This window comes from Ambystoma mexicanum, chromosome 7q (genome assembly GCF_040938575.1).
Source record: "Ambystoma mexicanum isolate Mex_15411 chromosome 7q, UKY_AmexF1_1, whole genome shotgun sequence".
Lineage (NCBI taxonomy): Eukaryota > Metazoa > Chordata > Amphibia > Caudata > Ambystomatidae > Ambystoma > Ambystoma mexicanum.
The window spans coordinates 522,048,210-522,070,542 of record NC_090941.1 but is presented as its reverse complement, the minus strand read 5'-3'; the positions used below and the strand labels follow the sequence as shown (position 1 = coordinate 522,070,542).

The 22,333-nt window shown below is 49.2% G+C and overlaps 1 protein-coding gene across 2 annotated transcripts in view; it reads right to left on the bottom strand.

Annotated features, from left to right (window-relative positions):
- ZC3H13 (zinc finger CCCH-type containing 13) overlaps positions 1-22,333 on the bottom strand; it is a 1,331,719-nt gene that overhangs the window by 139,583 nt on the left and 1,169,803 nt on the right. The gene's annotated exons all lie outside the window — the stretch shown is intronic.

Sequence of the window (22,333 nt, the reverse complement as noted above, 5' to 3'; positions counted from 1 at the left end):
AGTGTTCCTCCGGGAGTCTGTGGCCTTGATGTAGTTCTACTGTGCAAGATAAGTTGAGTCACCCCTCTTGCCCTAAGGCTCTGTGATACATTATCAGAACAAGACCTATAGCTTTCCCTGTTGCCCGAGGGGCTCTTCTGGTATGATTTACTCCCCACTATCTAGGTATTTGTCAGGCTCCAGCAATTATGCCTCCTCAGCGGATGGTTTCTTCTCGGCTGCAAAGTTTTTTAGTTGGCACTAGTGTGTTTGCAGCTACGTATGTGGGTTGGAACTTGCATCTGCAGCTTTTCCTCTCAAGCACTCACGCCTGGGCTCCTGCAAGCCATGAATCGAGGCTCTCAGTATTTTCAGTATAGCCGTCCACACACCCCGGAGCCTTTCCTGTCCTACAGGATGGCTTGCTTGGCTCAGACACCTGCGGTTTGCATTTCTCTTTTACTAGGTCTGCTTTGTTGGCTTGGCCATCACATTCACCCTCTCCAACTCTCCTCCCTTTGCTACATCACAGACTCCCTGGAACACTGTTGTACCACCCTCAAAGTCAGAATACTTCAGACCTTTTATAGTTTGGGTGTCTGTTTCCCCATTAGTGTAATCATTCCAGATTTATGTATGCCTAATAATTTCACCACTTTCCCAGCACAGTCCAGAGGTTCACTTAAGATCAGCCTTTCCGCTTGTGCTTCTGATTGAATTTGCACATAGTGTCTAAAAATGCCTGCCCTCCATTTTGAGATCAGTCAGCAGTGCCATTGAATAGGTGTGGGGTAAATGTGTGCTAACGGTGTGTGTGTGTGTGCTAACGGTGTGTGTGTTAGTGTTAGTGTGTGAGTGTGTTAGTGTGTGAGTGTGTGAGTGTGTGAGTGTGTTAGTGTGTGTGCTAGTGTGTGTGCTAGTGTGTGTGCTAGTGTGTGTGTGTGCTAGTGTGCGTGCTAGTGTGTGAGTGTGTGAGTGTGTGCTAGTGTGTGAGTGTGTGCTAGTGTGTGAGTGTGTGAGTGTGTGTGTGTGTGTACATTGTTTTTCTCTGCTGCTATGTTTTCTGCTATGATCTGCATAAAGGGATTGTGCACCCGAGGTGTGTTCGACACCAGGTTGTGCTCCAGCACTGGATCCAGAAGGCAAAGCCCAATGCTTCCTGCCAGTTCCTCTAAGCTTAATCATAGAGGTGGTGTCCTGGGGCTTTTTTTATCCTTTCAGGCTGCTTCCTGTCATGTAATAATAACATTAAACACCTTTCTGGCATTTCTCAAAAGAGACTTTCTGAAACACACTAACTTTATGTGCACAGCTGATCAGCCCCAGGGTGGACATGGGAACTCTGTAGGAATCTCCATTTACCACCTACAAGGGGCGTACCACATGATTGGTGGCTTTTCTCATTGGTACCAGACTTCCCCAGTCCCCCTTAATAAATCCCTTAAAGGTGACTGTCGCAAAGTCAAAGAGGCAGACACTGATTAGACATGGAATCTATTGGCAAATCACAATAAATACCTTGTCTAAACAGAATCCAAGACTCCTCCAGAGTGATTAAAGAGGCACTATTTGCAAAAAGAAATTCTTTCAGTGTTTAGCGTGTTATGGTTGGACTTGCACCGAATTCTCTATCAATTACCAGGGATAGTGGGGCACTTTCCGTAGGAGAACTCTTCCGCACACAGCAGAACACGTAATACTTCAACCAGCAAGCACAGTGATCCTACTTTTCAACTGCTCCAAATCATCAGCTATTTTGTTAGTTACCTGCATCTTCAACTGTTAAGACAATGGAACTCCTTTATACACGAAGTATATATCTTGTACCAGCATCATTTACACCGGTTAAGACTAACTGTGCTGCCGCTCGACCAACTATGTTTATCTACTTCTGGTCTAGACCACCATATCCCGCCTACCACCTATGTCACACCGCCGATTACCATCGGTATGCACTGCTACGGCATCCTGTATCCTATGCCCCAAGTAAGTCGCAATGTAATACTATTTAAAGACCTAACATGCTCCAAACTGTTTATTATTGCTGCATATTCCGTATTACATGGCTATTACAAGGGTCTGTAAAGATTGCCCCTATTCCCAACTCAATGTCCTCTAGCCATACATTATTACGCCTGTTCTCACAGTAGCCTGCTATAACCTCCTATTGACACAACTGCCTAAGACTAAGTGACAAGTGATATACCCATTAGCAAAATTCGAATCCGCCCACTGCAATGTGCAGTGCTCTATGGCACGTTGCTTACTCATACTGACTGTGCTTTAGGCACACCAAGCAAAAAATTGAATCTGCCTATTGTGATTTACTATGTACTTATGGCACCTTGCTTCCTCTGTACACTGTGCTTTTAGGCCCACCTAGCAAAAAATGGAATCTACCTATTGTGACCTACTGTGTTTTATGGCACTTTGCTTACTTTGCACACTGTGTTTCTAGGCCCACCCAGCTAAAATCGAATTTGCCTATTATGATTTACTGGATCCTATGATGGGTGTATCAGAGGGTTAGGTGTGGGGGATGGGGAAGTTAAGGCATTGGCCTATGCAGATTATGTGGTGGTCAAGTATTGAAGAGTGTTTTTGAGGAAGTGGGAAAATTATCGGGTTACCGGATCAACTGGGAAAAAACGGTAGTATTTCCGGTGAGGAACACGTCAGGAGGTGAACATTTGCTAGAATGGAATTGTAAATGGGAATATTCTACTGTGAAATATTTGGGTATTTATACTACTTAGGATTTTAAGAAGTTAGTAAATTATAAGGTGGATAAGATCATTGAGGTTCTTAAAAGGGACATTATGAGGTGGGGATTATATATCTTACTATTTGGGGTAAAATTAATGCAATTAAAATGCTTCTGCTACCAAAGGTTCTGTATGTTGTCCAATCTTTACATCTGCATTTTACAAAGAGAGCATTTGAGCGTATAGATTTTTTATGGGGATTCGGGAAGAGAGCTAGAATTCCTTGGTACATTATGGTTCGGAAAGTTAAAGATGGAGGTTTTGGGTAGCCCATACTAAAGGATTATAGTAGTGAGTTTTTACTGAAAAAAGTGTCTGATTACACTGGTGGGGATCTGCATCAGGTGCCGTGGTGGGTGCAAATTGTGACGCAACAGTTTTTCCCGTATGATATCAATTGTTTGTTTTCTTTTTGGAAGTTACCTAGGAAGGTGCAGTGTTTGAAAGCAGCATTAGCTACAAAAGAAGCATTGTCATCATTGATAGTGGGAAGTGGACAAGGACTTTATATTTATGAGGAGGCATCCCTTTGGCATAATCCAGACCTGCAGATCATTAATAAAGTACTGAATTGGAGAAGTTGGGTTAAGAGAGGTATTTTAACAATAGGTGACATGTGGAGTGATGGAGTGGTACCTTTTGAAAGTTTGGTTGAGAGGTTTGGACTGCAGAATATGGAATTAGGAAGATATAATATACTGGTAAATTTACTCTCAGAAAGGAGACAAATGATGGATGCTCCATTTTTGAAGAAACCGGAAATGTTTAAGTTATTGGTTAATAGTTCTCAAAAAGTGTCGAATTCTATGCAAGTTATGCAACTTGATGGGAAATGGTTCCATTCCTGGGAAAAGTTACGCGTGTCATGGCCAGGGGAGTTAGGCAGGGAACTTACGCCAAAAGAATGGGAAAAAGTTTGGAAAATCCCTGTGAATGCTAAAGTGGATTTACAATTATGTTACATCCTTCAAAGGATACTGGGAAGAATATATTGGACCCCAGTGCGTATGTGTGGATTGGGGTTGGTTGATGATGATCGCTGTTTGGGTTGTAGGAAGGAAAAGGGTAATTTGATACATATGTGGTGGAGTTGTGAAAGAGTGGTGGGATTTTGGAGGGATGTTATTGACAGGATTGACCAAATCTGGAACATTGTTTATCCACGCAATCCCTTGGCAATCATCTTACTATTGTCAAGTGGGGGGCAAGATAATAGTTGGATCATTTCGTGTGGAGTGAGCAAAGTTTTGTGGAAGAGTGGATTTTGGATGTTAAGGTTTTATCAAGATTTGAAAAAACTATGTATAGTAAACAAAACAAGGAAACCCTTTATGAAGAACGGTGGGGAAGCTTTGTTGATCTTTATGGGCGATGCTGGATTGGAGTGAAATGGTTTACTTTCTGATAATGTGGATATTGGGGGGGTTTGTGTTGGTTATGTGGTGGTTTTGTTTTGTGTAGTCTTACTTGTCTGTTGACATTTGTTTAGTGCATATGGTTATGTTTTAGGTTAGTCCTAGTTAAATATTGTAGAATATAGAGTTACGATTGGCAATTCTATTATAATAACTGTCTTAAGCTATTGTGTGGTTTGTAACTCATTGACCTAAGATGTAGATACTGTTTTTGTTGTACCTTGTTGAAAATTATAAAGTTTAAAAAAAAATATTAAAAAAAGAATATAGCAAGGCAGCGGCCAGCACGGACGAATGGGGCTGCGGGAGGGAGGCAAAGAGGATTGTCTCCCCATCCGTCAGCCTAAACCTGCTGTCCAACTTCTTGCTAATCTGGGGGTTGGCCCTGGGCTTCTCCTAGACTTTCCGCACCGCCTGCAGCACATCTCTCTGAAGTGGAGTGCCAGATCGGACTGCAGTGTGCTTCCTCAAGACCTCTGCGAGCACCCCCGACTCCTGAGGGGCTTCCTCGGTGTTGGGGAGAATTATAAGAAATGTTTTTATTCCTCTCTACCTTAGAGACCCCCAGCCCTTTTGCTGGACTTTTGATCTTTTACCTGGAGAGAGTGAGACCTTTTTCCCACTCGCTCATGTATTTTTCTGTGATTTGAACTCTACGTTTCTGTTGGTTTTTGGAGTCTGACAAACTCCGTAGGCATAATCTTTTTACATTGTGGCACGCAACACCTTCAGTGCAGTGGCATAGGGAAGTCTTAGAGATTTCCCCAAGGTTTAAATACCTTCTCTTGGATAAACTACTGTTTCCAAGAGCAGTGAAGTGAAACTGACTTTACTTACATGTGTAACTTTGTAGACCCAGCAAACGCCGTCTTACAATAGGGTGCTGAAGGGGTTACTTAGTATCCCCTTTGTCTAGTTTCTCATGTAACAATATTATGTCACCCCTTCTACAATTAATGGCTGGTGGCAGTGGTTTACTTTTTACTACCATTGTGTGTTTTTACCGCAGGCTGCGTTCGCTGCTGCAGTAAGGCACCCATGGGTGCCCATTTTGTGAAAATGGCCCGGTCGTCTTTTTTTACCATTTCTTGCTGGAAAGGTCCTTCTTGAGATTTACTCTGCACGCCAAACCAGGTTTGGTCGCTTTGTCCATTTTGTCTTTGGAGGGATTCACGAGTGAAACCCGCCTCTGGCTCCAGAGTTTCTGGCAGGGGCAGGAAGTGAGGGAGGTGCGCAAAACTCCCTGTGCTTAATCCCCATGTTTACAGGAATGCACCCATAGCTGATTGACAGGCTGCCTGTCCGGCAAGGACAGCCACCCTGCTGTGTGATTAACATCTAGGCTGGAATGAATGGGAGAAACCTGTATAAAAGGCGAGGCTTTTGGGTTGGGAGGCAGAGTCGACCACTGGACGAAGGAATCCAAAGAAGAACTTGGAAGAGACGCATGCTGCAACTCCTGGACCGGCCCGGTGAAAACCTGCTGCTGTGCTGAAGCTCCGAATTTCGTTTCGACTAGAGAAACCCTGCAAGGACGACTTCTCCTCTTGAGTTGGTGGGACCAATCAACTCTAAAGTGAACCCATTTGTACATCCGCTCGGAGCTGGCTGTACTTCCACTGCTGCTGGAACCGAAGTGCCAGGGAGAGGAACACCACACTGAGTGCATCACTTAAGTTGGACCCGAGCTTGTGGAAGATCCACCGGACTCCCAGCAAGCAGGACTGATCAAGCCTGAGCAACAACAGAGTGCTGGACCCCAGATGTGAGGAAAGTCCAGAGTGGTATACGAGAGACAGCTGTGGTGTCATTTGCTGAGACGAGAGGAGCTGAAACCGCAAAGTGCCGCTGAATTGAATTTTGTCCTTTGCTGTTGCTGACCGTCCCATTGCAGTGTAGGAGCCCCCAGAAGACCTCCAGCTTGTCCCCACAACGGAGGCACAGGAACGAAAGGATCTGCAGAGCTGCAAAGGAACAGAAGCCAGCTGGAACCATTTCTTCTAACCAAAGGTACTATAAAGTTTGAGAAGACTTATCTCTTGTTGCGTAGCCTTACTTGTTCTCAGTTGAGACTTGTCTTGGTTGCTTCTGTAGAGTTGCTTGCCTCTTCTACTTCTCACATGCCTCCCAGCTTGTGGCCCTATATTGATTCTACTTTTTCTACAAAGGACTTCTAAAACATTGTGCAAGACTTTTACTTGCCTACCAGAAGTGCTTCAGTTCACCTAGACGTTTGCCCAATTGACATTGGCTGGCCTGGCTCCCTGAATGAGACTTCTTACCTCTGATATTGTGCTTTACCTTCCCTTACAGGAAGGGGCTAATCTACTTTGCATTGGGGTTTCAAAAGCACTTAACCTGCTTCAGAATAATGTGTGAGCTCTTGTTTTATCCTATACCCCCTTTCTTTGACACTCATCTCAGTATTGCTCTAAATGCACCAGTGATACATTAATATCCAGTGCCCTAGCTATTTAAGTCACCTGTGGGTGTAGGAAGTGTGTGTGTCATCCCCAATGGGTATTTGCTGATTTAGAGAAACTAAGTGTATTTTGGAGTGTATTTGTGTGTTACTTATATACATTACCCCTTCTGAAGAAGGCTTATTCAAACTGACTGTTAAATTAATAATTGTTTTATCAAGAAACCTTGAGTATAAGTGTTTATTTAGATACTTGTCACTGGAAATCTCTGTGCAACCACCCTACTGCTGACACTGACCCCTCTTGAGATGAGCCTGGCTACTCAGCCACACTACCAACCTGTGTAGTACAGAGTTATACCAAAGGTTGGGTTCCTATTGCAAGGAGGACAAGGTTGTTGTAGTGCACCAAAACGGTACTGCACCAAATCTTGCCTAACACTCAGGAGGACCCCCCGCCCTCCCCCATGAACTCTGCCAGGCCCTGAAGGCGGTCATGAAAGGACTTAACGGATGCTGAGGGCTCGTCATCCAGGGCATCATTATCGGCCCATCGTCATCACCCCCCCTCCACCCTTTTTCACAGGCTAAGCGGAGTCCAGGCCCTGGGAGATAGGTACCAGAGCCCACCCCCCTCCAGGAACAGAGAAGCAGACAAGTGCAACTGTTGTTGAGGGGGAGGCGTTGGTGGTACAGGAGGTGGTGGAGGGGGTCGGTACAACGCTAAGGCCTGAACCAGTGGAGGGACCAGCGGCGCCGGGGGAACAGGAGTACCACGTAGTGGAGGGAGCCTTTTCATTTGAGGAGAACACATGAGGAAGAGGAAGCGTTGGAAGAAGCAGTCCTCACTAGCTGCCGGGTACCTAGGGGCCCTGCCTTCCGAGGCACTGGGCCTCCGCTCCTGGACAAAGCTTTGAGGCGCCTGGTGAGTGTAACTAAGTCTGTGATGGGTAGATGTACCCGAGGGGACCAAACCCTTGCACTATATGATCTACCACACCTTCCGGAGGGAAGGGGGATGGAATCATCCTGCCAAGCCCACTTGATTGGTGAAAGCACTGGCAGACCCTGAGCCAGATCCAAGATGGCCGCCTGCCTGGCAGGCTCTGCACGTGCCGCTACCGCCATTTTGACACCTTGCGCCATGCCCTGGGAGGGAGGACGCCTGAGCCAGAAGCGGCCTCAGACATGGGAGGATACAGCTTGGGTCATGCACCCGAAGCAGAGAGGTCTACCTCAGAGATCCCCCTAGTAGGCACTAAGCCCTCAGCCGGACAGCCGCTAATCGAAACGCCCTGGGTGATGGCCTTGGAGCGAGATCCGGTCGGCTGGGAGCCCTCGGAACCTGTGCCGGTAGCCGTGCTGGATCTAGCCAAGGAACCACTCTTGGAAGTGGCACTCGACGATCCCTTATCCCCTGGCTAAGAGGATGAGCCTGATCGGCCATCCGAGGATAGCCTGGTAGGGTCCCCGAGCACCTCAGCTTGGGAGTCGGTAGTCTGGAAGGCCTCAGGTCTGGCCCCGGACTGCCCGGAAGAGCCCGCGGGCCCCTCTGCTTGGGAGCCACTAGCCCTAGAGGACTCGGGCCTGCCAGAACCAGAAAGTGAGAAACCCTGGTCCGTGGAGCAGTGCTGAACAGAGGGCCTACCTTGTCTTGACTCCAACGAGCAATGGAAGCCTTGGACGCCTGAGCCAGCACAGGAGCCCCCAAAGGTCACAAAATATTCCTCCGATTTTGTCTGAGAGAGATAAAACTCGAGGACCCTCTTGAGGTACAAGGAATGCAGGGCCCTCTCTGCCTCTGATTGCGTGTTCGGGAAGAAATTCAGAAGAAATGGACAGACAACCGTAGTCAAGAAGTTTGGGTGGATGCTCAAGATTACCATGTCGTCGTGAAATGTGGTGAAGGGCTTGCACAAGGACAATGCCTGCAGCTCACTAACCATGCACGCAGAGGTGTGAGCAACCAGTAAAACTGTCTTTAGTGTCACCAAGCGGATGTCCACAGAGGCCATTTGCACGAAGGGCTTGTGCTGCAAAGCTGCAAGAACCACATTGATGTCCCAAACTGTGTGCAACCTATTCACCAGAGGAAAAATCCTAGACAACACCTTAAGGTGAGCCTTACCCACTGAGTTGGCTGCCGAAACACATGCTCAGGGGAATTCTTGTAAGCCCCAATGACAGCCAAATACGTGCAGCAAATATCCACCTGAACTTCAGAACGCGCGCAAGGTTTACTGAAAAAGCCAGTACATCATCCAAAGGACAAGTGACAGGGTACATGCCCTTGTCATGAGCCCAATGGCAAAACCTAGTCCATTTTTTCTTATAGCGAGACCGAGTCGAGGGCCTCCTGGCATGCAGAATGATGTCCCAGTTGTAATCTGAAAATTTAGCACGCTAAAGCCTCAGCTGATCAGGAAGCAGGCCGCCAGAGCCAGTTTGTCTGGGTCCGGATGTTCCACTGACCTGCCCTGCTGCAAGAGGAAGTCCCTGCTGGGGATCAGAAGATGGATAGGACCCTGGGAGCACATCTGCAGCAGATCGAAAACTAGGGTCTCAAAGGCCAGTGGGGGGCAACCAGGTTGAGGTTGCAACCCACGGAGGACCGGAACTTGCAAAGGGTTCGTTAGAGTAGAGGGGTGGGCAGGAACGCATAACACCTGCGCTCGTGCCAACAGGTCTGGAAGGCGTCTCCCAGTGACCGCTGACCTCCCATGAAGCAAAATGGGGCAACTTTGAATTCAGAGGCGACACAAACAGATCCAGGTCTGCGAACCCCCAATGCTGGAACAGGGGCAACAAGGAGTTGTCCGCTTCTGCATTGCTGTCCCTCAGGGGGCGGACTGCCGAAATGCAAATCCCCCTCCATCAGGGCACATTCCCGATCGAAAACACCTCCATGCAGAGGTTTGGGGAGCGGGTGCCACCCTGCTTGTTCGGGTAAAACATCATTGTAGAATTGTCCTTCCAGACGAGACCTGTCCCTGATGAGGGGCAAGAACGCCTCGAGGGTTAGGCCCGCTGCCCTGAGCTCGAGCAGACTGATATGCAAGAGGGCTTCCGTCCTGGACATTCCTCCATGAATCGCATAGCCCTCAAGAGAAGCCCCCATCACCATGAGAGGGAGGAGTCAGTTGTCACCAGCATGGTAGCTTCTGGTCGAGTGAAGGGGACTCCCACTGAGACATTGTCCTCATCAGCCACCAGTGAAGAACGGGCAGCAGGAACAGTGGTACTGGGTTCCTGTCCGACTAGGCCCTCGTCTCTTCATCCAAATTGGCCGCCAGGTGGAGCAGAAGGTGGCTCATCTTGAGGCGAACACACAGTACAGTGAGCACACACGAGGATATCAAGCCCAGAATGTGCTGGAACCACCATGCCGAGGTGGTCGAGTTGACCAAAAAGTGTCCCACCGACTTGCACAGCATCATACACCAATCGGGCGTGGGGAACACACACACGCTGAACGGTAGTGTTCCAACGTACCCCTAGGAGGACCAGTTCCTGAGAAGGGCATAACTGATTTCTTCAGATTGAAGAAAACATGAGCTGATAGGATATCCGCCAATCTCTGGCAGGAGTGCATCACCCCTTTGGTGACCCCGCCCTCATCAGCCAGTGGTCCAAATAAGTGTATAGATGATGTCCCTGCAAGCGGAGAAGGCCCGCCACTGCATTAATCAACTTCGTGAAGACACGATGGGCCAAGTTCAGGGCGAAGGGCAGCACCTTGTACTGAAAGTGGTACGGCATTATCGTGAACTGCAGAAACTTCCGATGCGATTTATAGATAGGTACGCATCCTTGAGGTCCAGGGGAAAAACTCAGACAGATTTCGAAATGACGGGTCCAGGACCACCGTCAGACCAGCCTCGTCGTTCTTGCGTACCACAAAAATCCTGGAACAGTAACCGAAGCCCCTGTCTACAAGAGGAACCAGTTATATCGCCTGCATCTCCAAGAGAGAAAGGGCGTCCTGTAAAAGAGCCGGGGACCTGATCTGACAAAGAGGAGTAGAGGATGGTAGAGGAAGACTGAAGTCCATGGACTATGGATAGTATCCACAGGTTTCTGAAAAGACGCTTCGAGGTGGACTGGAACAGAGCCAAACTGCATTAACCAACCTACCCTGTTGTCACCAACAGGCAACTCCTGTGCACTATTAAGTGTACAGGGGTTACCTGTTGGTGACAACAGGGTAGGTTGGTTAATATTGTGTTGAGTCTCCAGGGTAAGGAGATTATACTCCTATGCACCAGAAGTGTATTGAAAGCAATTTTGTTTTTCTACAACTGAAAAAGATGCAAGCTAATAGCAATTAAAAAGGCGGTGCCCCTCTACATATGAATACGTTTTTCCCTTTAATACAGAGCCAAACAGCCCGACAGGCAAGCTGTTCTCCCCGACCTTGATGTCACTGCTTCTTGGCGTCAGATGCCGAGGAGGGGGGAGCAGAAAAACCTGCGCAAGGTGTTCTGCCACTTCCTTCTGTTATCGCAGTGCGACCCGTCAGGCCTCCGTGTACTGCAGTCCCCCAAACCCTTCAATCCGGGGAAAGCGTGGGGCTTGGACTCGGTCCTGGCCTGGGATTGAGGGAAGGATTTGTGACCTGATTTTGTCAGGATGGCCAAACACTTGCCAGTCTGAGTGGAGGTTTTCTGCTTTGTCAACTCATCGGTTGACGAATGAAAAAGGTCCACACCATCAAAGGGCAGATCGCTCCTGCACCTCAGAAGAAAACTTTGTGGCGTGCATCCACGCCGTCCTTCTGATCTCGAGCCCAAGGCACAACCTTCGGCTGGCTGTGTCAATGTGGGAGACCGAAGACTCCATTAAGTTCTGCACAATGGCCCGGCCATCTGCCAGCCCGGCCTTGAAGGAGGTCGGGCAGAAATTCCGAGAGCTCCCGCCACAGCTACTTGTTAGCGGCAGCCAAGAGAGGGATTGCGTTGGCTTGCTGCAGATTCAGTCCTGAGATGGAATAGCACCGCTTTCCCCAAAGACTTTGTCCTCCTTAGGGAGGAAACAGGAGTTTGCTCCTGTGGAGGAAGACGATGAAGACAATGGTTCAGAATACAACAATGCTGCAGCCACCACAAAGGAATGGGGCTGTGGGTGGGAGGCAAAGAAGATTGGCTCCCCATCAGTCAGCCTTAACCTGCTGTCCAACTTCTTATTCATCTGGGCGTTGGCCCTGGGTTTCTCCCAGAAACTTCACCCCACCTGTAGGACATCCGTCTGGAGGGGGAGGCCAGACCGGATCGTGGTCGTTTCCCCAAGACCTCTGTTAACACAACCGACTCCTGGAGGGCTTCCTCAGGAAGAAGGACCACCAAGAACTCTGTCAGGCCGTGAAGGTGGTCATGAAAGGCCTTAACAGATGGCGAGGGCTCATCGTTCTGGGCGTCACTGCCACTCCCCCTTTTCACTAGACAAGGAGAATCTGGACCCTGGGTACATAGGTGCCGGTGGGTCCAACGGCTGTTGAAGGGGAGGCGTTGATGGTACAGGAGGAGGTGGAGGGGTCAGAACGACCGGTAGGGTCTGAACCAGTGGAGGGACTGGCACCGGGAGCGCAGGAGGAACAGGAGGAGTACCCAGAGGAGGGGGTCAGGGTGGCGCCACCAGTAGGATGTCCTCCTTTACAATGCCCTTCAGGAGCACCTTCATCTGAGGGGAACACATGAGGAAGAGTAAGCACTTGAAAAAGCGGTCCTCACAAGCCGCTGGGTGCCTAGGGGCCCTGCAAGGTACTGGGCATTCGCTCCTGGTGAAAGCGCTGATGCGCCTGATGCATGTTGCCATACGGTGCAAAGGATGACATGCATTACTTACCGTAAAAGCATTTCTGATGATTCTATCTGCTTAGATTCACATGCTGTGCATATGGTCCGACATCCAGTGGTAACCGCGGAGTATTGCACCTTGTCTTTAAGTAGACCGAAAGGGGACGTCAGCATAGGCGTGTCTGAAACACTATCCCTATCGTGACATGTGTAGTACCCAAAATCCCTCACACGCCGAGGTCCCTCCGATTGTATTTTTTCTTCCATGAGGGAGCCCAAGGCTATAGTGAGTACATGAAGAGAGAAAGTAGTAAGCAGTCTATGTTCCTTCCACCCCGAGCGGGGAGGCAGAGAGGGCACATGTGAATCTAAGCAGATCCAATAATCAGAAATGCTTTTACGGTAAGTAATGCATGTCTTCTGATGCTTGTTAATCTGCTTAGAATCACATGCTGTGCATAGAATAGCGAGCAGTATCCGGAGTTGGAGGTGGGTTGTGAGAAGGAACAGTATAAAAAAGATGTCTTAGTACTGCTTGTCCCACCTGAGAATCAGACCTAGAATGAGTGTCTAGGCAATAGTGTTTTGTAAAGGTGTGCACAGAACTCCAGGTTGCCGCTTTGCAAATGGACTCTAAGGGAACATTTGCAATGAATGCTATGGATGCCCCAGTGCCTCGAGTAGAATGTGCTCTAGGCTTGAAGGGCAGTTCTCTCTTTGCAATAGTGTAACAGTGTGATGCATTTGACAATCCACTTTGATATTGCTGATTTAGAGACAGGGTCCCCTTCTCTACCAGCTGCCACTGAAACAAAGAATTGTTTAGTTTTCCTCAGTGGCTTAGTTCTATCTATGTAGAACATGACTGCCCTGCGCACATCTAGTGTGTGAAGGCTTCTTTCGGCCATGTTAGTAGGTTTCTGGAAGAACGTGGGTAGTTCGATTGACTGGTTCACATGGAACTTTGAAATAAATTTCGGCGCACATCTGGGATGAGTGCGCAGAACTACTTTATCCTTGTGGACTGTAACAAAGGGGTCCAAGACCGAGAGGGCCTGTAGTTCGCTAACTCTTCTGATAGAAGTGATAGCTACTAGAAAGGCTGTCTTGTAAGTCAGGTCTTTCAGACTAGCTTTATGCATAGGCTCAAAAGGGGGACCCATGAGCCTAGTTAAAACCACATTTAGATCCCACCCAGGGGCTGGTTGAGTGATGGGGGGGGATATATTCTTTTAACCCCTTCCATAAAGGCTTTAATCACAGGTATTTTCCACCACAACACCTTTTGCTGTGACGTGGTGTAGGCTGACAACGCCGCTAGGTGAACCTTTAAGGAATTGAAGACTAACCCAGAGTCCAACAGATGGGTTAGATATAACACAATGTGTGAAGGCGAGCAATCGGTGGGATTGATGCCTTTGGAACTGCACCAAATGACAAAACGTTTCCATTTGCTGGCATAGCAATAACGTGTGTTAGGCTTTCTTGCCTCCGTCAGTATGTCCATGCATCTTTGAGGGAGTTGCAGATGTTCAAACTCTGACTTCAGGAGCCAGGCTGCTAAGTTCAGAGTTTGTGGGCATGGGTGCAGAGTCTCCCCCCTGTCCTGAGACTGGCAGGGCAGCTTTACTGGTGGGGAGAGGGACAATTCCATCAGGTGCGCGAACCAGGGTGGTTCCTGGTGCATCTTGTGCACTATCTTGTTCAGAAGGGAAGTCGGGGTTTTGTAAACAAATTTCCCCCACCAAGTTATCCAGAGACCGTTCCCCTTGGATTGGTTCTGGGGGTACCTGGAGGCGTAATCTGGGCATAAGGCGTTCTCCTGAGTAGCGAATAGGTCGATCTCTGGAAACCCCCATTCTGCGAAGACGTTGGATACAATGTCTTCGTGCAGACGCCATTCGTATTCTTCTGGCAGAGGAAAATCTCTGCCGAGTACGTCTGCCAGAAGATTGAGTTCCCCTGGAACATGTTGGGATATCAGGATCGTCTTGTGTTTGAGAGCCCATATCCATGTTTTGGGACAGCTTGGATAGCCCTGGAGAGTGAGTGCCCCCCTGCTTGTTCAGATAATACATTGCTGTTGTGCTGTCGGTTAGGACCAGCACTGTCTTCCCTTGCAGTTGCTCCTGAAAGGCTTTCAATGCTTTGAACACTGCTAGTAGCTCCAGTAGGTTTATATGGTTGGACGCTACCTGAGGGGACCACACTCCGTGCGCTGTCTGGTGAAGCAGGTGAGCCCCCCACCCTGTGAGAGATGCGTCTGTCGTGAGAGTGGCTTCCACTGCAGGGGTGGTGAAGGTTTTCCCCTTCAAGAGGTTCTTCCTCGACCACCACTGCAGAGAGAGAACGAGGGCTGGCGAGACAACTAACAGATCTTCCCATTGTTCGCTGGCCTGACACCACTGGCTGTTGAGCCACTCTTGCATGGGACACATGCGCAGCCGCGCGTGGGGGACCAAGTGTATGCATGACGCCATCTTCCCTAGCAAACGCATAGCTTTGCGTACCGTCACCTCTCGACTGGCTACATACTGAGGAACTTGAGAGTATGTTCTGAACCCTCTCGCTGGAAGGGAAAACTAGACCGTCTTCCGTGCGAATTAGAACCCCCAGGAACTGTTTTACTTGGCTGGGGACTAAGCTGATTTCTTTTCGTTGATAGAAAATCCCAGGCTGACCAGTAGGTCTACTGTCTTTTGGGTGTTCGAAAAACAAACGTCAAACGTGTCCCCCATGATGAGCCAATCGTCGAGGTAAGGGTAAACTGGAACTGAAAGTCTGCGCAAGTGTGCTGCTGCCACTGCCAGGACCTTGGTAAACACTCGTGGCGCTGAGGCTATGCCGAAGGGGAGTACCTTGAACTGGTAGTGTTTGTCCTGAATCACAAACCTTAGGAATTTTCTGTGCGTTGGCAGCATTGAAATATGAAAGTATGCATCTTTCATATCCAATGTTGTCATGAAGTCCCCTTGTTTTAGCAATGGGATCACCTCTTGAAGTGTTACCATGCAAAACCTTCTGGGGCTTTATGAACTTGTTCGCCGGGCGCAGGTCTAGAACAGGACGCATGGTGAGATCCTTTTTGGGTACAAGGAAGTATATTGAATAAATACCCTCCTTTACCTGAAGAATCGGGACGGCTTCTATGGCGTCCTTTCCCAGCAGCGCCTCCACCTCTTGGACCAGGATCTGCAGATGTTCCGGTGAAAGGCGTTGATGTTTCGGCGGTCTGAACTGTGGGGGTCGGGTGAATTCCACGCAATAACCGTGGGCGACCGTCTTTAATACCCACTGGTCTGAAGTTATCCCCTCCCATGCCTTGAGGAAAGATGTTAATCGACCCCCCGACTGGGGAGATATGGGAGGGGACCTGAACTTGGTGGTCATTTCTGACCAGAGGTTGACGCACCTCTGGAATTGGAGCCTCTGCCTCTATTCTTTCCGTGCTTCTGACCCCTCTGGGGGTAGTAAGTGGGGCTTGCAGCTGGTTGACTTGCGTTGAAGTTTCCCGTGCCGAAATTATTTTGAGCGGCGCAGGCTTGTCCTCGAAAGGACCGCCGAGAATTGCTGCCCCTCTGAAGAGGGTTTTTGGGAAATCTGGTGCAGCGACTTAATAGTCTCATGCTCCTTCTTGGCTGTCTCCAACGCATCGTCTACCGCCTTCCTGAAGAGGTTGGCCTCGTCAATAGGTTTACTGATGATGGATGCCTGGGTCTCAGGCCTGAAACCCCGATGTGCGCAGCCACGCGCGTCTCTTTAGGAGAGTACCCTGTGCGAGAGACCTGCCTGCTGTCTCTGCGGAGTCCAGGGTGTTCTTTACAACATTTTGATTGGCAAGTTTGCCCTTGGAGACAATGGCGCGAAGCTTGGCTCTGGAACCTCCTGGAGGCCTTCCTGGAGTAGGTTCAATTGGGCGTCGACGTAGCTTGCCAGTAACGTCGTGTTATTGGAAATACGGACAGTATAAGCAGCCGCCGACGTGACCCGTTTGCCTAAGGCATACAACCTTTTCGACTCCTTGTCCGGGGGTGACTCTACCGTGGCAAGGGGAACCCCTGCTCTCTTGCGAGTGTTGGTCACCACCAGCGAGTCTGTGATTGCGTGTCCTTTGATATAAAGCGGGTCGGTGGGGGAGGGCCGGAAGAGTTTTTCGACCCTTGGGTTCACAGCCCTAGTCTAAGCGGGTGTGAGTAAAGAAGGGGCCAGCTGTCTCTTTACAGAGCTCAAGAGAGGGATAGACTGGCTTGCCAGAGGCTTGTCATTAATAATGTTTTCTGCGAAATTCTGTTCAGGCAATGCCTCAAGCGTGGCAATTTTAAAGAATTCTGCTGCTTTTTTCAACGTGTTGTTGAAAGCCATTTGATCATCCACCGGGGGAGCTTGCCGAACCGGTGTGGATGGGGAAGAGTGGAGGCAAACGATATCAGAATTGTGATCGTCCTGCTGGGGGTCCTCCCAGTTGTCCGTTGTGCCTTGATCTTCCCCATAATTGTCCAGAAAAGTCGTCTCCTCTTCTTCTGTATAGATGTCTCTATACGTGTCCTTCTGGACATCTTCTTGATAATCAACATAGTGTTGAACATCTAGGCGTTGGGCAACTCGGGTGTGAGGGTTAGGGTCTACCCAAGCTTTTTTCGGCAGAGGTTGATTAGAAGCCCCGAAAACCTGCTCCAGCCGATCCATATACCCCTCAACTTGTTCCGTGGTCCACTTGGATGACCCAAATGGACCCAGCTGAGCAGGAACAGGGTCCTCCGCCCTAAGACGTTCAGAGGATCTCCTCAGGGTGCTTGAGAGGGGTACCTGGCTCTCTTTGTAAGAGTCCTCAGGATCATCTTCCAAACCTGTGGAAAACCTTTCTGCGGATTGGCCCATAACTGTGGGCGAAACCAGTACTAGGCCCACCGCCGTAGCAATCCTATTGATACTCTTACTGATGGTTACTGAATCTTCAGGGGACAAAGCCTCCGATGATGGTTTCCCGGGTAGAGGCCTACTCGTAGTTTGTGGCCTACTCATAGTTTGTGGCCTACTCATAGTTTGTGGCCTACTCATAGTTTTCGGGCCTGCACGGGCCTTGGAAACCTTGAAACTTGTCGAAGTTTCTTGTTCAGAGACTTCGGGGTGTGTAGTTTGAGGAGTTGCGCCTTTGTTATGTTTATTAAGCCCAGTCATGCGCTGCTGCGGATGTGGGGAAGGCTTCGGATCAAATCGATCCAATGGCGCTTGCGCTTTCTTCGACGAGGTTGTTGAGGCGGGCGCTTGGGTTGTGTGTTTTGTGCAGTGCGATTGTACGCCCCTGTGTGGTCCCTGTAGCAAGACCGGAGTCGAGCCTGGAAGGGTCGGGGACGGGCGTGGCGGCTCTAGAATCGTCCGCCTCAAGGTCTACAACGTCCGCGTTGGACGTTTGGTCATCCGATGTACCCCCCGTCACTCTCGGCTGTTGTCGCAGCAGGGGAGGGAGACTCCACGAGTGACATAACGTACGCGGCCCACCGCTTCAACCGGCGTTCCTTACGGGATTAGGTTTAGGAGTTGAACGCCGAACACCGCTTTAGTGCTCTAGGGGGAGACAAGCGTACACAAAGTGTGCTTGTCTTTCCACGGAAATCTGACCCTTCACAGAGGGCAGAATCTAAATGGTGTCCTTTCCATAGCAGAAGGGAAGGGTGACCAGACGAAAAAGGAAAGAAGTGGAAAAGAGGAAAGACATTATAGCAGTATGGCAAACCCCGAGCCCACTCTCCCTACTGTGTAGGCCGGCCAGAAGGCCCGACCACATGGAGGTCCGAATGCCGGATCTTAGGTGCCGGAATCCACAGCCATAAACGGTACCCCCGTAGTCTTCGTCGAAGATGTTCTTGATAGGCGAAGTGACTTAACAGGGATTAAATCGACAATTCTGTAAGATAAACAATGTCTCATGAAGAGCTCCGCTATAGGACGACCAATTATCTGGGCGGAAAAAAACAATCTGAGGGACCTCGGCGCGTGAGGGATTTTGGGTACTACACACGTCACGATAAGGATAGTGTTTCAGAGACGCCTATGCCGACGTCCCCTTTCAATCCCCCGAAAGACGAAATGCAATACTCCGTGTTTACCACTGGATGTCGGACCATATGCACAGCATGTGATTCTAAGCAGATTAACAAGCATCAGAAACATGTATACCTGAAGGCACCAAAAACCTGCACCATAGGATCCGCTGCCGCTTCCAGAAGGAAGGGCTCAGGGATCATCCTGAAAAGCCCATTCTTTGGGTGAAAGCACTGGTAGGCCCTGAGCTGGATCCAAGATAGCTGCCTGCCTGGCAGGCTCCGCCACAAGCCGTTCCACCATTTTGGAGCCTTGCAACACACCGTGGGCGGAGGGGGCAGAGGGCGCGGAGGTCCTGAGCCTAGAAAGGCCTCAAACACGAATGGATACAGCTTGGGTCTTGCACTAGAGGCAGAGGTGTTGACCTCAGAGATCACTCTGGTAGGCGTTGAGCACTCAGCCGGTAGCCACAACGCCCTGACTCATGACCTCGGAGCGAGCACCGGTCGGCTGGATGCCCTCGGCACCTGTGCGGGTTACCATGCTGGATCTAGCCGAGGACAGATTCTTGGAGGTTGCACTTGACGATCCCTTACCCCCCTGGAGTAGAAGAGGACAAACTTAATCGCCCTTCCGGAGACAGCCTGGTAGCCAGTAGCCAGGATGGCCTCAGGTCTGTCCTCGAGCACCCGGTAGAGCCCCGGGCACCTCTGCTTGCGAGCCGGTAGCCTTAGAGGCCTCAGGCCTGCCAGAAGCGGAATTCGAGGAAACCCGATCCATGGGAACCCCAGGGAAGGAGTCACTGCATTGTGGAGCTGTGCTGAACAGAGGGCCTGCCTTGGCTTGATGAGAGGTCCTGGAGACAAAGTCCTTAAGGTGGGGCGGAGAAGTGTGGAAAATCTCTCTCCACCGTGACAACTGATTCTTCAATGCCCCATGACAGAGAGTGCTGCAAGCCGAACATGCGTCCCAGCGGTGGTCGGGCCCCAAACACTCAAGACAGAGTGCATGGGGGTCCGAGGCAGGGAACGAGCGGTCGCATGAGGCACATCTCATGAATCATCCTGCGGCCAACTTGCGCTGGAGGAGGTGAGGCACCAAAGGGAAGTTAAAGAAGATTGAAAAACCAAAAGTGGAGAAATCGGACAGCTAAGAAAGTCTCAGCACTGGCTGCCAGGTCCAACCCCGTCCGTGCAGAAAAAAGGTTTCATATGAGGCGCCGGAGGGCAGGGTCTCGCTGGGTCGTGGCCGCACACTATACTAAATTAAAAGGGGAAGTTCAATTTTTCAGTGCCAAAGGTTCGGGTAAGGTCCCCATGCTAGGGGACCCCCACAAAGATGGAGGAAAGGGGATGGGAGAGTATGGGGCTAGGGTGATTGTGGAGGTTTCGCTAGAGGATTAGGTCATATTTAGGGTTGCAGCCAGCCCTACAGATAAGGGGTGCATCAGCCACTTTCATACCCTAAAAATAGGCAAATACTTCCAACAAAACATACGAAACGGACACGTAGGACCTTGTGCCCGTGGTTACACCCTCGCAGCTCCAGGGATATGTTTGGACCAGTAGTGCACTTATTACCACAAGAAGAAACTAATATAACTGTCTGATCAGAAGAAGTAAACGTGTACTGATCGGCACGATATTATGCAGTACCCATAGGGTGCACTACAACAACCCAGTAATAACCCAACCTTTGGTATAAGTCTGTACTACACAGGTTGGTAGTGTGGACAAGTAGCCAGGCTCATCTCAAGAGGGGTCAATGTGAGCTGTAGGGGAGTTACACAGATTTTGACTGTGACAAGTATCCAAGCAAAGACTTACACACAGGGCTTCTTGATAAAACAATTATTAATTTACCAGTCAGTTAATGCAAGCCTTCTTCAGAAGGGAGCACTGTACAACACCACACAAATATACTTCAAAATTACACAATCTCTTAGTTCAGAATCAGTAAATACCCATTTTAGATGGCATACAGCAGAGACCTACACCCACAGGTAACTTCAATTGCTAGGGTGCTGTTGACATTAATGTATTACTGTTGGCATTCAGAAATAGTTAAGAGCAAGTAAAAAGAAAAAGATTATTAAAGCAAACAGGTTACCACAAATATTTCTTAAGTAGGCAAATACTTATAGATCCCCCAATAAGAGTCATTCAGTTGAAACAGGCGAAGCCAAAGTCAATAGGCAAGAGCCTAGATAGGCTGAAGTACTTCTTTGAAGATAAGAAAAGTCTTTGCACAATGTTTCAGAAGTCTTTGAAGAAAAAGATGAATTAATGTAGGGCCACAAGCTGTTAGACTTGTGAGTAGTTGAAGATGCAAGCAACTCTACAGCAAGTGGTAAGTTATTTTAGACTTTGTACAGTACCTTTAAAATGAAGAAAAGATGCAGCAGAGGACTCCTGTTCCTGTGCAGCTCTGCAGGTTTCACTGTTCCTGGGATTCAGTCGTGGGGACAAGAGGGAGGACGTCGGGGGACTCATGCACTGCACTGGGACGGTCAAAACTTGCAACCGGCAAACTTCACGTTCACTGGCTGTTCAGTGTTTCAGCTCCCCGGGTCTACCGCAAATCGCATACCGCAGTTATTTGCTGTCGAGATGGACTTTCCTTGCTTCTGGGGTCCCGCACTCTGTTGAGGGGGCTCAGGCTAGATCAGTCCTGTTTCCTGGGAGTCCAGCAGATCTTCCTGGAGCTCTTCGCCAACTTAAAAGCAACGCACACAAACTGGTGTTCCTCTCCCTGGCTCTACGGTTTCCAGCAGCAACTCTGTGGAAATTCAACCAGCTCTGAGAGGGATGTCCAGGTGGCTTACTTTGGAGTTGTTTGGTCCCACCAACTCAAGAGGAGAAGTCGTCATTGCAGGGGCTTCTCCGTCGATGCGAACTTGGCATTTCGGCACTGCAGCAGGGCTTCACCGGGCAAACCAATGGTCCAGGAGTTGCAGCAGGCGTCCTCTTCAAGTTCTTCTTCGGTTCCTTCGTACCGGAGGTCGACTCTGCCTTCCAAGCCAAAAGACTTGCCGGTCGACTCTGCCTTCCAAGCCAAAAGACTTGCCTTTTATACAGTTCTCTCCCTTTCCTACCAGCCTAGCTGTCACTCACCCAGCAGGGTGGCTGTCCTTGCCAGCCAATCATCACACAGTGCATTTCCTAGGAGACTAAGCACAGGGAGTTTCGGGCACCTCCCTCACTTCCTGCCTACCCCAGACACACTGGAGCCAGAGGCGGGCTTCACTCGTGAATCCCGCCAAAGGCAAAACAAACAAGGGGACCAAACCTGGTTTGGCGCGCAGAGTAAATCTCAAGGAGGACCTTTCCACAAAGAAATGGTGAAAAAAGAAGACCGGGTCCATTTTGACAAAAATGGTACTCTTGGGTGCTTTACTGCAGCAGCGAACGCAGCCTGTGGTAAATGCACACCACGGTAGTAAAAACGAAACCACTGCCACCAGCCATTCAGTGAGGAAAGGGTAACATAAAACTGTTACGTGAGAAGTTAGACAAAAGGGGATACTAGGTAACCCTTCCAGCACCCTATTGTAATCTAGTGTGTGCTGGGTCTAAAAAGTTACAAATGTAAGTAAAGTCAATTTCACCAATTTCACTTTACTGCTCTGGGAAACAGTCGTTTTTCCCAGAGAAGGTGTTGAAACTTTGGGGAAATCTAAGAGACTTCCCTGTGACACTGCACTAAAGGTGCTGTGTGCCACAATGTAAAAGATGATGCCTATGGAGTTTGTCAGACTCCACAACCAAAAGAAACAGTACAAAAAAATCACATTAAAATACATGAAAGATTGGGAAAAAGGGTCTCACTCTCTCCAGGTTAAAAAAAATCAAGTCCTCAAAATCCAGAAAAGTTGCTGGGGGTCTCTAAGGTAGAGGGAAATTGGCACATTTCTGAGAA